This window comes from Lissotriton helveticus, chromosome 6 (genome assembly GCF_964261635.1).
Source record: "Lissotriton helveticus chromosome 6, aLisHel1.1, whole genome shotgun sequence".
NCBI lineage: Eukaryota > Metazoa > Chordata > Amphibia > Caudata > Salamandridae > Lissotriton > Lissotriton helveticus.
Genome location: NC_136067.1, coordinates 29,469,661 through 29,482,952, shown reverse-complemented (window position 1 = coordinate 29,482,952; position 13,292 = coordinate 29,469,661).

The window sequence follows — 13,292 nt, the reverse complement described above, 5'->3', positions numbered from 1 at the left end:
TCTATATTGTGGTAAACCAGGAATTTTTTTAAGGGAATGTCCAGTAAAACCAAAACAGTTCCGCAAGTCAGAAAACTAGTTGACCCGAGGTTGACAGAGACCACACCGTCGGGTCCTACACGTCATATGGTCTCCTCTTTGGTGGCTGAAAACGAACACTTTTTTGTTCCTTCAATATTGAGTTAGCCTGATAGCACCTTAGAGCAACCTGTCATGATAGATTCAGGTGCTTCAGGAAATTTTATGGACAAAACAATGGGCGGCTACCCATGCTATTCCTGAAGTACAAAAAAAGGTTCCAGAGGACGTGTATACTATCAATGGTAGTCTTCTGAAATCTGGACCAATTACACATTCTACCATTCTTTTGGAGCTGTATGTTGCCATCACACACTGGGAAACACTCACGTTTGATTTAATAGATTCCCCTCCGTTCCCTGTGGTATTAGGACTACCGTGGTTGCGGCTACATAATCCCCTAATCGATTGGCAACAGACCCATATTCATTTCAGAGATGAGTATAGTAACCACAAGAAGGAGACATAACTAGTAAGAGAGGCGTGCTGCGCTTTATTTTGCTTTTAAAAACCACTTGCTCCCATGTATTATTTTTGTGCTTACTTTTAAAATTGTTCACTCGCCGCATTTGGTATATATTGATCCCCTTGCTTCCCCGGTCCACCACTGACTCGGTCAGCTTGTTGTGGAGGGAATATTAGAAGAGGAGCACACCGGAAGTGACTGCGACTTCCTCCGTGCATCCTTCACCAATTAGGGGCCCGGCACTACAAAAGACTGCAGCCACGATCGCACTCTCCAGCTGATAACTAATAAGAGAGGCGTGCTGCGCTTTATTTTGCTTTTAAAAACCACTTGCTCCCATGTATTATTTTTGTGCTTACTTTTAAAATTGTTCACTCGCCGCATTTGGTATCTATTGATCCTCTTGCTTCCCCGGTCCACCACTGACTCGGTCAGCTTGTTGTGGAGGGAAGATTAGAAGAGGAGCACACCGGAAGTGACTGCGACTTCCTCCGTGCATCCTTCACCAATTAGACTGGCCCTCAGTAGTCTAAAGAGAAGGCGGGGCAGGAGCGCAGCGGTTACGTCTTCAGCACGCCGAAGACTCGCCAAAGACAAGCCCGTCTGCGCCCGTCCGCGCTGGTCCGCTGCCAGAACCCCTGGTTGAGATCTATGCCACATGGCCACTTATGCCAGGGAAGAGTTACTCGCTCTCCGTCGTGAGGCGGTGTGTGTGGTCCATCTGCTTCATCCAGGCTCGCACTGCCTACGATGCCATCATTGTGGTTTTACGGCCACCGAAGACTCACTGACTTTACCACCGGTAAAGTCCATGAAATTAAACATATTGAGCCTGAACTGCAGATCTTTAGTTAGGCACCATGAGGATGTTCATGACCTTTTGGCAGATCAATCCCCCGATCTGCTATTCTTAACAGGAACGTGGCTTACGGATGACTCGTCTGCCATTCTGACACTGACCCTACCTTCTGGCTATTCGGCACTTACCCAGAACAGACCCAAGAAAAGAGGGGGCGGATTAGCAGTGATTTTTAAATCCATCTATGCCTGCTCTCTCTCCCCTATTAACATAGCTGGTTTTGAATGCGCCCTTTTTAAGATAAGGGTCTCAGATACCTTTACCTTTACAGGGCTCTTGATCTATCGCCCCCCGCCCCTGCAAGCGCCTTTCAGGAATCACTGGTCTCTGCCATTTCCACGCTAGCGTTACAATCTGCGTATTTCAGTATACTGGGGGATCTGAATCTCCATCTGGAGTGCTGTGACTCCCCTGCTGTACGAGATCTTCTGGGCGATCTTGAGGCTTGCCAACTTATTCAGCTAGTCAAAGGTCCATCCCACTTGGCAGGCCATCTGCTTGACCCGGTATTTACGAACATTTACGAAAACTCTGCCTCTATTCCCAGCCCCCTCAGCTGGTCGGACCATTTCCTGGTTCAAATTTTCATTAAGATCTCAGTTGGTTCCAGGAAACAGCTGGGCTCTAATCGAACAGCCATCAACCGACTCTAAAGGGCCTAAAATGCAGCTGCTCGTATTTTGTTCGCCCTACCAAAATACTGTCACACGTCCCATATTTTGCGGCGTTTACACTGGCTTCCGGTAACGCAACGTATTCAATTTAAGTCCCTTTGCCTAATTCATAAAATCCTTCACTGCTCTAGCCTCCGAGTTTTGCGAGGTCTGTGTTCTTCCTATGTCCCTTCACGTGCCCTCTGCTCGGCGGACCGCCATCTTGCCTGCACCATCAAAATCGAAAGGAGCAGAGCTGGTGGTCGGTCCTTCAGGTATTTGGCTCCGAAACTGTGGAATTCGATTCCCTCGGAGGTGCGTGCTACAAATAATTACTGTCATTTAGAAAACTCATCAAAACCTGGTTGTTTCCTTCTACCTAGGGTTCCTAAGTGGCGCTACACGTTTCCCCCTTGGATTAGTTCGCCTCACTTTCAAGCTGCCTGCAAGCGTTGGGACGCCCCGTCACTGGGGTAGCCATGCGCTCTATAAGCATTTTTAACATTAACATATACAGAAAACCAAATCAACTCCGGTTCTACCTCTAATTCTAGGCAGAGAGCAATTACTCTAGTCTCCCTATCTCCAGAAGAGAAATACACTGTAGAACAACCTGACACTGAGTTACCCTCGGAATATCAGGAGTTCTGTTCGGTGTTTGATAAGGAACAAGCCACCTCCTTACCTCCCCATAGGGTATACGACTGTCGTATAGATCTGCAGCCAGGAGCACGTATACCCACAATCAGATTGTACTCTTTAACAGAAAAGGAAAATCAGTATTTAAGGGAATACCTTGACACTATGTTGGAGTTAGGATACATGAGACCCTCCAGATCCCCTGCTTCCTCAGCCCTCTTCTTTATCCCTAAACGGGAGGGAGGCTTTTGTTGTTGCATAGACTATAGATCCTTGAATGGCATTACAATCAAGAACAGATACGCTTTGCCACTCATCTCCTCTTTGTTAGACCAAATCAAAGACGCCGGATGGTTCACGAAATTAGATGTACGTGGAGCTTATTATAGACATGCTAAGGATTAATGTGATGCATTATGAGCACAATAGCATAAAAACTCACTTGATTATAAACATAAATAGTTTAAATTGGGTGACCAGATGGCCGGAGATGTAAAATCGTCCAAGTTGGAGTCAATGTTACTTTTATGTACTTTCTCTACATCCTAGAGGCATGTAATTTGGCATCCTGCAGTGGGACATTCCATAGAATGTGTTGCATGTGCAAATGAAGCTCTATCTAGTATGGATCATGAATTATGGCACAATATACGGGACATATTTGAAAATAATTGAGATTTGTTTTATTGAAAACAAGCATTTAATCACTGAAAGATTCTCACCACTTCTAAGCATGGCACAAGCATGAAAATGGACACAGAACAGGGGCATAATGTTTGCCTTATGCTACACTTTGAATTATATTTCCAGATTGTATGGTTTTAGAACTATGGGACAAAATGTAAGGCATACTTTTGACGTAATTGAAAAACATCATACATTCAACTTCACATTTAGACTACTTTACAATGTGCCACATACATGGTAATTCACATGGGTAAGTAGCATCACTGTTTTCAGGTCCCTGTAGCCACCAGGACCCCATTATATAACTCTGGTGATATAAAAAGAGTGGGTAGGGGTCATTTCCAGGCTCTAGGTACATGTCTGACTCCTATTTGTGACATTTCGAGGTGTCTGGTGTCAAACTCATTTTTTCCATTATGGACCCAAGGACCCCATATTATACCTCAGATGACATTCCAGGAGTGTCTAAGACCCTTTTCTGGCCTCCAGGGGTGACTTTTTGAAGTTTTTGTGTTTAAGGAGTCAAAGTCACTTCTTCCACCCAGCCCAAGGTGCTCAAAATCGGGTACGATCTCAGGTTTTTCCCTTGGCTGGAAGGTGGAAATAAAACTTTATATAAGACCAAAGGTATATAGATCACATGAAAGCATCAGATCTGACCTTTCTCACAAGTGTATTTATGTCTTGAACACTCAAACAGTGTCTCTGATATCCAGTCTGAGCTATTTGACAAATTAGCAAATCTTGTCAAAAAATTTTTTTTGACAATTTTTGCTAATTTTCAGTATCAACCCTCATAACTGTTTTCAGGTCCCTGTAGCCACCAGGACCTCATTATATATCTCAGGTGATATAACAAGAGAGGCTAGGGCTCATTTCCAGGCTCCAGGTTCATGTCTGACTCCTATTTGTGACATTTCGAGGTGTTTGGTGTCAAACTAATTTTTTCCATTATAGGCCATAGAGCTCAGAGTCACATCACATTTCCAGTTCTGGACCCAAGGACCCCCTAGTATACCTCAGATGACATACCAGGAGTGTCTAAGACCCTTTTCTGCCCTCCAGGGGTGACTTTTTGAAGTTTTTGTGTTTAAGGGGGCAAAGTCACTTCTTCCACCCAGCCCAACATGCTCAAAATCGGGTACAATCTCATGTTTTTCCCTTGGCTGGAAGCTGGAAAAAAACTTCAGATAATACCAAAGGTAGACAGATGTAATGAAAGCATCAGATCTGACCTTTCTAACAAGTGTATTTATGTCTTGAACACTCAAAAGGTGTCTCTGATATCCAGTCTGAGTTATTTGACAAATTAGCAAATCTTGTCAAAAAAACTTTTTTTGACAATTTTTGCTAATTTTCGGTATCGACTCTCTTGACAGTTTGTGGGTCCTTGTGGACATCAGGAACCCAAATTATACCTCAGGTGATATAGCAGCAATGTCTGAGACACAATTCTAGCATCCATCCACCTGTTTTAGTTATATTTGTCACATTTTAGTTGTTCAGGGTACAGAGTCACTTCTTCTGCAGAAGGCTATAAGGCTTCATGTGCTCCAAGAGGTCAAAAAAATATATAACACAAAATAATTTAAAAAGTTTATAGATGCAACTGCAGTGTTTGGAATGCTATAAATGTGCAATTGTAGAGTCCTGTGTACCTCCAAAATGAATTTCTAACACCTTTAAAGTGCACCTGGAGCAAAAAATGGCTATGTCCCAAGATGCACTCAAAGTGTGAGAAAATGCACAAAAATTGTTTAAAATAAAAACAATTGAGTGTTACAGTGGCTTACTTGCATTATAAACACACAATGAATGAAACAGTGTGAAAAAATAAAAATAAAGTCAGGGGGACATGGTCACGTTTGTGTCCGATGTCGTGGAACTCAGAGCTGGGTAAAAGTTTAGCTTGAGTGCCCTCCCCATGGAGATCAAAAATTTTATTGCATCAAAATCATTTAAAAACTATATAGGTGTAATTGCAGTGTCCTGAATGCTATGTAACTGCATTTGCACTGTTCTGTGTGCCTCCAAAATGAATTTCTAACACTTTTAAAGTCTCCATGAAGTGAAAAATGACTAAGTCCAAAGACATCATTGGTGCATCAAAGTGTTCAAAAATACTCCAAAATGCATACAAATGGGAAATAACAAGTGCTACAGTGGCCCAATAGCCTGCTAAACACATAATGAATGACCCAGTGTCTAAAGGAAGGACTGGACTTGAGTCTGTAGGGGCTGATTTAGAAGCCCCTTGCGGCTCATTTTCCTCCATTGTTGCGTGACTTTTGTGACGCAGCGGCAGAACAAAAGAGGCGCCATGGTGCGGCGTATATTAACAAAGTGACGCATATGGGAGATGCATCACGTTGTAAAGCCCTGCGCCATCAGGGGGCCTTCCGGCGCAAGGGAGGGCGTTCCTACGCTGGAACGAATCCTAAAAGTGGCTGAGGGAAATCTACAAGATGTCAATCAGTCACTTTTAGGACAATGATGCGTGACTCAAACCCTGCGCCTGCTTGAAGCCGACGTACGGCTTGATGCAGCATTGGGGAGATAGGGCACCCCAGAGCATTGCTGGAGCTGCGCCATCGTTGGCACGCAACTCCAGCAATGCGCCGCCTTTACGGCACAGATGCTTAAGGCTTCTGTGACGTTTTGGGCCCATGGGTGGTGGTGGCATGGCGCACAATTACTGCCGCATCCCTGCTACTTTGCAGGGATGCGCCGGTAATTGACAATATGACCCCTTAGTGTCTAGCATTACGCAGTTCTTTACACTACACTCATACATAATTTCTCAGGCCAATGAAATTAACACAAAATACAAAACAAATAAGCATAGTAGCAAGGCTACTGAGAAGGAGAGCAGTGCACCTGAAATGCATAGAAGATTTTGAGATATAATTTACCTACAATGTAATCGGCAGCATTATAGCTCTTGGTAAAGAACAAAGATTTGCAAATAACAGAGCCGGATAAAACAGAGTAGTGATGAAATAGCTAGAAATAGCTACTACTACTCACAAAGCCCGGGGACCTCTACGCCGAGCGCGTCCAGCAAGTCGCGTTCCCGGTCCATGACATCCGTCCAGCGGTGGGTGGCCTGGTTATAGGTGCGTCGGACCCCAGAGTGTTTAAACATGGCCCGGCACACCTTCTCCCACCGCTTCCGGCGCTCCCGGATGCCGTAGCCGGTTGCGATCTTGCCGCCTCCCTTGATGGTCTTGGGGAGGCGGCGCTGGACGTGGAATATTAGTGAGGCCACCTCCTCCGCACTAAATATCTCCTGAGCTGTCACTGTCTCCCCCCTCAAACGCCCGCACGGGAGCCGGGCACGGGGTGCGGGACTCTTCCCCTTTGCGGGCTTCTTCCCGGCTCCCTTTGCCATGGTCTGGGCAGAAAGGAAGCAAAATAAGAAAGAAGAAATAGAACAGGGAAGAAGAAAAGAAAAGCGTTTAAAAAAGTAGTTCAAAATTAACAAAAAGTAGCAGAAAACACAACAATATAGAGCTAGAAAAATAGAGGGATAGATAATAAGTAAAATATATCAAAAAAACCTTCAAAAAAGCAAAGGATGGCAGAGATTAAGAAGGGATACAGAGACCATGACCAGAACCATAGCAATGAATGAGAAACAAGATGGCTGCGCCCGTTCACGACCGCGTGGGTAAGTTCGCGCAAGATTTTCCTCGCGATCACGCGCGAAATTGTACTAGCGAGCCGCACACTTTGCGAGATTACACATAGCGGGCGGAAACGGAAATACGTCACGCAAACAAGATGGCCGCGCCCGTGTACGACCGCTAGGGTAACTTCGCAAACGTATCGCTACAAGCGCCTTGCGAACACGCAAAAAATCACGCGAACATACACGCCGCAAAAAAACAAATCGTGTATTCGCACGAATTCGCAGCTTCCGAAATCGATCTCGCACGGATTTGCGCCCCGCAAATCGCGCGAAATTGCAGAAAAACGATTTTTGCAACACTGAAAGCAATCAGCAGGTGCAAAAGTTCAATCTTAACATTAGTAACCATTCACTCTAGTGCTTCCTGAGGGGCCCCTCCAGAGTTCAGTTGCCTATTTGCAACTATTCTATGACCCTGCTCTGACCCAAACAGCAGGCTCATAGAATAGCTACAAGTGAAAAAAAATTGCACTGCAACAGAAAGCAAATTACAGATAAGGAAGGAAGCAGGTGCCAGCCAGACTGGAAGTTTCAAAATCACTGACACATTAATCAACCCCAAATTAATTCATGGCAGTTGAAGCAGGGCAGGTGTGCTTGCTTTCAATGCAACAGAAAGCAAATTACAGATAAGGAAGGAAGCAGGTGCCAGCCAGACTGGAAGTTTCAAAATCACTGACACATTAATCAACCCCAAATTAATTCATGGCAGTTGAAGCAGGGCAGGTGTACTTGCTTTTTTTCACCCCCTTAATCTACAGTGATAAACAAACCTAATGGGTGGCAGTGAGGATGTACCAGAGGGTGGCATTGGTGTTCCAGAGGGTGGCAGTGGTGAAACAGAGGGTGCTGTGAACCTGTGATGATAAACCAGACGTAGAAACAACATAGTCGCGGCCGTTGCGAGCCGACAAGTAAGTTCGCAATTGCGAACTGATCCACAAATCCTCGCGAACGCTCTCGAACACAAAAAACATAAAAATCCGCAAATTCGCGAGAGTTCGCGGATTTTGCGGATTGCGAATCCGTAAATTCGCAAATTCGCGTACGCCAGATCCGCTAAATCCGCCCATGCTCAGTTAGAAGTCAAAAGTTGTTTGGATCTGATAGGTCCGCGCTGGGCTTCTTAGGAATGGGAGTTACTTGCCCATTAATGAATGATCCTGGACCAAAGAGGGAGAATGGCTTAGTTTATATCTTTATAGAGCTTGATGGGTAAAGGATCACCAAAATGGTTGGAGGGTTTGAGGGATGCCATTATGTGAAGGAGCTCAGTGCAATCTGGTAGGAGAAAACTGCTTTAAGAGGCGTTGTTTTTGAGAGAGCAGTCCAAAGGCGAGTACATTGTCGAGGATTCTGCCAGCTCCACTGATCCTGCTATGTGTGCAAGTGAGGCAGGTCTAGTCCTTCTTACATAGGCAAGAGAAAGCAGCACAGCAGGCAGCAGGGAAACACAGCAAGGCAAGAGTCTAGGAAACAGCATTCCAACAGAGTGGCAGTCCTTACAGCAGCACAGCAGCTCTTCTTCCTGGCAGGATGGTCACATCGAAAAGCGTTCTGAAGTGGTGGTGTCAGAGGTCCAACTCTTATACCCAATTGTGCCTTTGAAGCGAGGTCTTTGAAGTGTATCAGGGTCCCCCTTTCGTAACCCTTGCTCCAGGCTCACTACACTGGGGTATGTAGCCCTTTGTGTGAGGACAGGACACAGCCAGTTCAGGTGTAAATATGAGGCTGTGCCCAGCTCCTTCCTCCCATCCTCCCAGGATGGCCCATCAAGTTATACCTAAGTTCCATGCTATTTGGCTGTCTAGGGGTATATACAAAGCCCAGCTATCACCCTCCCCAGAAGTGTATCAGAGACTGGCAACAGGCACCAAGGGCCAGATGTAGGTAGCCCTTTACCGGTCGGAAACGGCCGAAAATACCGATTTTCGGCGGTTTCCGACCGGTAAAGTGCTATGGAGATGTAGGGACTAGAAAAACTTACATTTTCGGTAATTTTACCGAATCGGTAAAATTACAGAATCAGTAAATTTTCTGAAAATGTAAATTTTACCGATTCGGTAAATTTACCATTCGGTAAAAATACCGAAAATGTATTTTGTGATGTAGGTAGCACTTCTAACAGTGCTACAGGGCCTTTAGAATTCGGTATTTACCATGCAATACAATTGCATGGTAAATTACGAATTCTTGTGTACATGCACATCTGTGCATGTACACCTGTGCCATGTGGCACACAGACATGCCCTAAGGGCATGTATGTTTGTCACATGGCGCAAACACCAGTTACAGGGGTGCAACAGGGTGTCAAAGTGACACCCTGTCCCCCTTAGCGATTTGGTATTTTTACCGATTCGGTAAATACCGAATCGGTATTTGCTATTGAATCCTATGGGCTTCAAGGCCCATAGGATTCAATAGCAAATACCGATTCGGTAAAAAATACGAATTTTTACCTACATCTCATTTACAGATTCATAAATACCGAATCGGTAAAATTCGGTATTTATGAATCGGTAAATGAGATTTACCTACATCTGGCCCCAAATGTCTAAAGTTAGAAAATGCCAATGTTTCAAAAGTGGTATTTTCAGAATTGCAATTTAAATTCCCACTTCAACATACGTTGTGATTTTAAATTGTGATTCCAGAGACACCAAACTTGAAAAGTCCATCTCTTCCAAATGGGTAATTGCAAAAATATAATAAGGCAATGCCCATGTTATCCTAAAGGAGAGATATGCCTTGCAGTAGTGAAAAGATGACTTTGAGAGCTTTTCATTACCAGAATATGCAAACCTAAACGTAATGTCCAATCTTAAATACATTGCCCTCTGGGTTGTCCAGAGCCTACCTTAGTGGTGACTTATATGTATAAAAGGGACGGTTTAGGCCTGGCAAGAGGGTTAAGTTGCCAGGTCAAAATGGCAGGGTACTTTGGGCACACAGGCTCTGCAATGGCATGCTTAAGGCATAGTTAGAGGACCACTTAAGTGGGTTGCAGAATTAGTGCTGCAGGCCCACTAGTAGCATATAATTTACAGGTTTTGGCCTCATGTAGCACACTTTACTGGGGACTTATAGGTAAATTAAATATGCCAAATAGGGAAGAGTCAATATTACCATGTTTAGGGGCGGGAGCAAAAGCACTTTGGCATTGGCTAGCAGTGTTAAAGTCCACAGAGTCCTGAAGCCAGCAGAAACAAGGTCAGAAAGTGGAGGAGGTAGTTACAAAGTTGGGGGGAGACCACCCTCAGGCTCGCAGGTGTAATATGGGCCAATGCTTCATTGGGCCGCTGTGCATTGTGAAGGAAGTCTTTAGTAGGATTATGGGTGTATCTATGCAAACACCCATCTATGTTTGCTGATTTTTAAATTGACATAGCATTCATTGTAAATGCTTTCAGCATCCTAAAGCAGGTCAGCTATGGTTGAGGAGCTGATAGTATGTGTAACCAGAGTGTCAACAAAAAGACTTACACATCACAGTATGTCCTTATTGTAGGTCGTGACATCTGCAATTTAAAAACATAGTTGTGCAATGGACCAACATATGAGATTAAATTCATGTGTCACATACAGTTATGTTAAACACAAGCCACAACATATATGAACTAATTGCATATGTAATGTACTGTTCTGTTAAACCAAGCCACAACAAATGTAAATAATTGTAGGTGTCATGTACTGTTATTTTCTGCCCACACAACATATATCTTTATTGATGTACACTCTGCTAACGTAAACATAGATAGGCTTGAAACAAAGTGATGAAAGACAATGTTGCAATTCACCTTGCTGTAAAGTATAGCGTTACGGGGAGAGTGCTAGAATGGCCCGTAGATTAAAATGTATGGGGCGTTCCTGACCTATTACTGCACTCCGCCAATAAGTGCAGTTTAGATCTAACCTAGGCACCCTTGTGTCATGGTGCAAGGGTGCCTGTGTTACAGCCAGAATGTATTCTGAGAAGGAAGGGGCACCTTCCTGTACAAAAATAAGTTCTTGGGGCCTTTTCCTCTTTTGATCTGCGATACAGAAGGCAGAGTGTGGAAGTAACTAGCAGAAATAAAGTTATAAATGTTATGCCTTACTTGGGAAAAACAAGAGCAACCCAAATGTCCACGTAAACATGGGTATCAAGTATGAACTTGGAACAAACGCTCAGATGGAAATCATTTAAAAAAAAACACAATGCACTAGGGCTGGGACATCCTGTAAAGGAATGAATCAGAGTCATAACCTTTCAATAATGAATCCACAAACAGCATATGGAGAAAAACAAGTTCTCACTTGGAAAGGGATCTGATTTGGACCCATTCACAGGTTTACCTATGTATGTAGGTCTGTGAATGAGCCACATCAAATGGGTGTATGTGTTGGAATGCCTATGCTCCACCCATGTAACACTTTCCCAGCTCAGAGTAAGGCAAGGTGAGGACTCGCAGATTTACAATGCTGCACAGAGCAATGCAAGGAGAATCTGTGGACCATATCAAATCTGACTTAAGGGGAAGAGTTTCCTTGTGCTGTATTGTAAATAATTGTAACAGAGACCTCCTGCTTGTGCTGCATCATTAGAACATTTTAGTTATGCAATGGGTGGAGCATGCATGTTACCATCCATGCACACATATACTGAGCTGTATTACCACATTTACAAATACTTGAGATTGTGGGATTGCACACAAATGCTACGCCTTCACAAGTGTTGTATAATGTGCATAGAGATCGTGTGGTCTCCATTACATGTATTCTTTCCACGTGTCCTGAATAAGGAAACACGCATAGAAAGATTAAACTAATTAAACAAAAATCATGTTTGGATGGATGGTGTCTCTTCCAGCTAACCGCCAAACTTGCCCCTAAGACAGCCCTAATAGGACTATGGTGCAAGTTTCCCTGTGCTAGGCAACACATAGTGCAACATCCCTATGAGGAAGCAGAAAAGCACCAAATCTTCATAAATATACCACTTTTCATTTCTATTGTGACCTTGTCATAAAGCTCAGTGCAGCAAGCTGCATTGCTAAGCTGCGCAGCATCACCTATGATTTAAAAAATTGCCAAATTGTACGTGCTGCCCTGCATTGTGTTAAAGGTAGCTTGACACAATGGTGCAGAGCTCAAACATGCCTTGTGAATAGGACACTGTTTAGTGCAAACCTATCTAGCATGGTCTTTGAATTGTATAGTAGGGTACTGTGTATCTCTGACATGTCTTGAGTGGCACCGATGTAGTCCAATAGGAAGCGGCGTAGCTGAAACATTTCTTGTGTGACCATTGTGTAGTACACTAGGATGATGTGTATCTCAAAAGTGTCTTGTGTGGCCCTTGCTTAGTACAACAGGAAGTTGAATAGCTCAACCACATCTTGCTTAGCCCTTGCATGTTAATACAGGAGGCTGCTCAATGCAAACATGTCCTGGGAGCCGCTTGTTTGGTAAATTAGAATGCTGCTAATCACAAACATGTCTTGTGTGGCCCCTCCTTCTTAACAGAGGATGCTGCTTTGTCCAAGCATTTCTTGCTTGGCCCTTATGTGGTAAAATATGATACTGTGTAACACAAACATGTGTTGCGTGGCCCATGCATGGTAAAATAGGATGAGGTGTAGAGCAAACATGTCTAGCATGACCCTTGCATGATAAAATAGAAAAAAGCATAGTGCAAACATGTCTTGTGTGGCACTTGTGTGGTATAAAATGATGCAACACTATACACACCAGGAGTAAGCACCCAGGAAATGACCCAGCAGATGTAACTGCATTCCATAAAGAGTCTGAAAGATTGTTTCAGTTTCTGTTTGTGGTTGCTGCTTTGGTGGAGTTTTGAGATGTGCTTGGTGGTTTCAAAAATATTATGAATTGTCTGGTGTGTTAGATATGTGTAGTTTTTCATATGTATTGTGATTTGGTTATTCCTGTGTGTCATTTGTGTGTTGAAAAGTGTTTTGTCTGGGTAAACTTTTGTTTGTCTCAGCTTCAAGACCGCTGTCACTGCACACCTCACCAGAGCAGCAAAGAAAGTGGCCCTACAAGAAAATATCAAAGCCAAATCACTCTTTAGCAAGGAACCTTTACTCGTGGTCAAAGAATTTGCCAGACGCAGTACAGAGACAGCAGTCATCCCTCCCCTCCAAGACGTCTGCTACAATCTCAACACTTACTTCCACCATAAGTTCAAGGAGATACATGACAACTTCGACAGCCTTG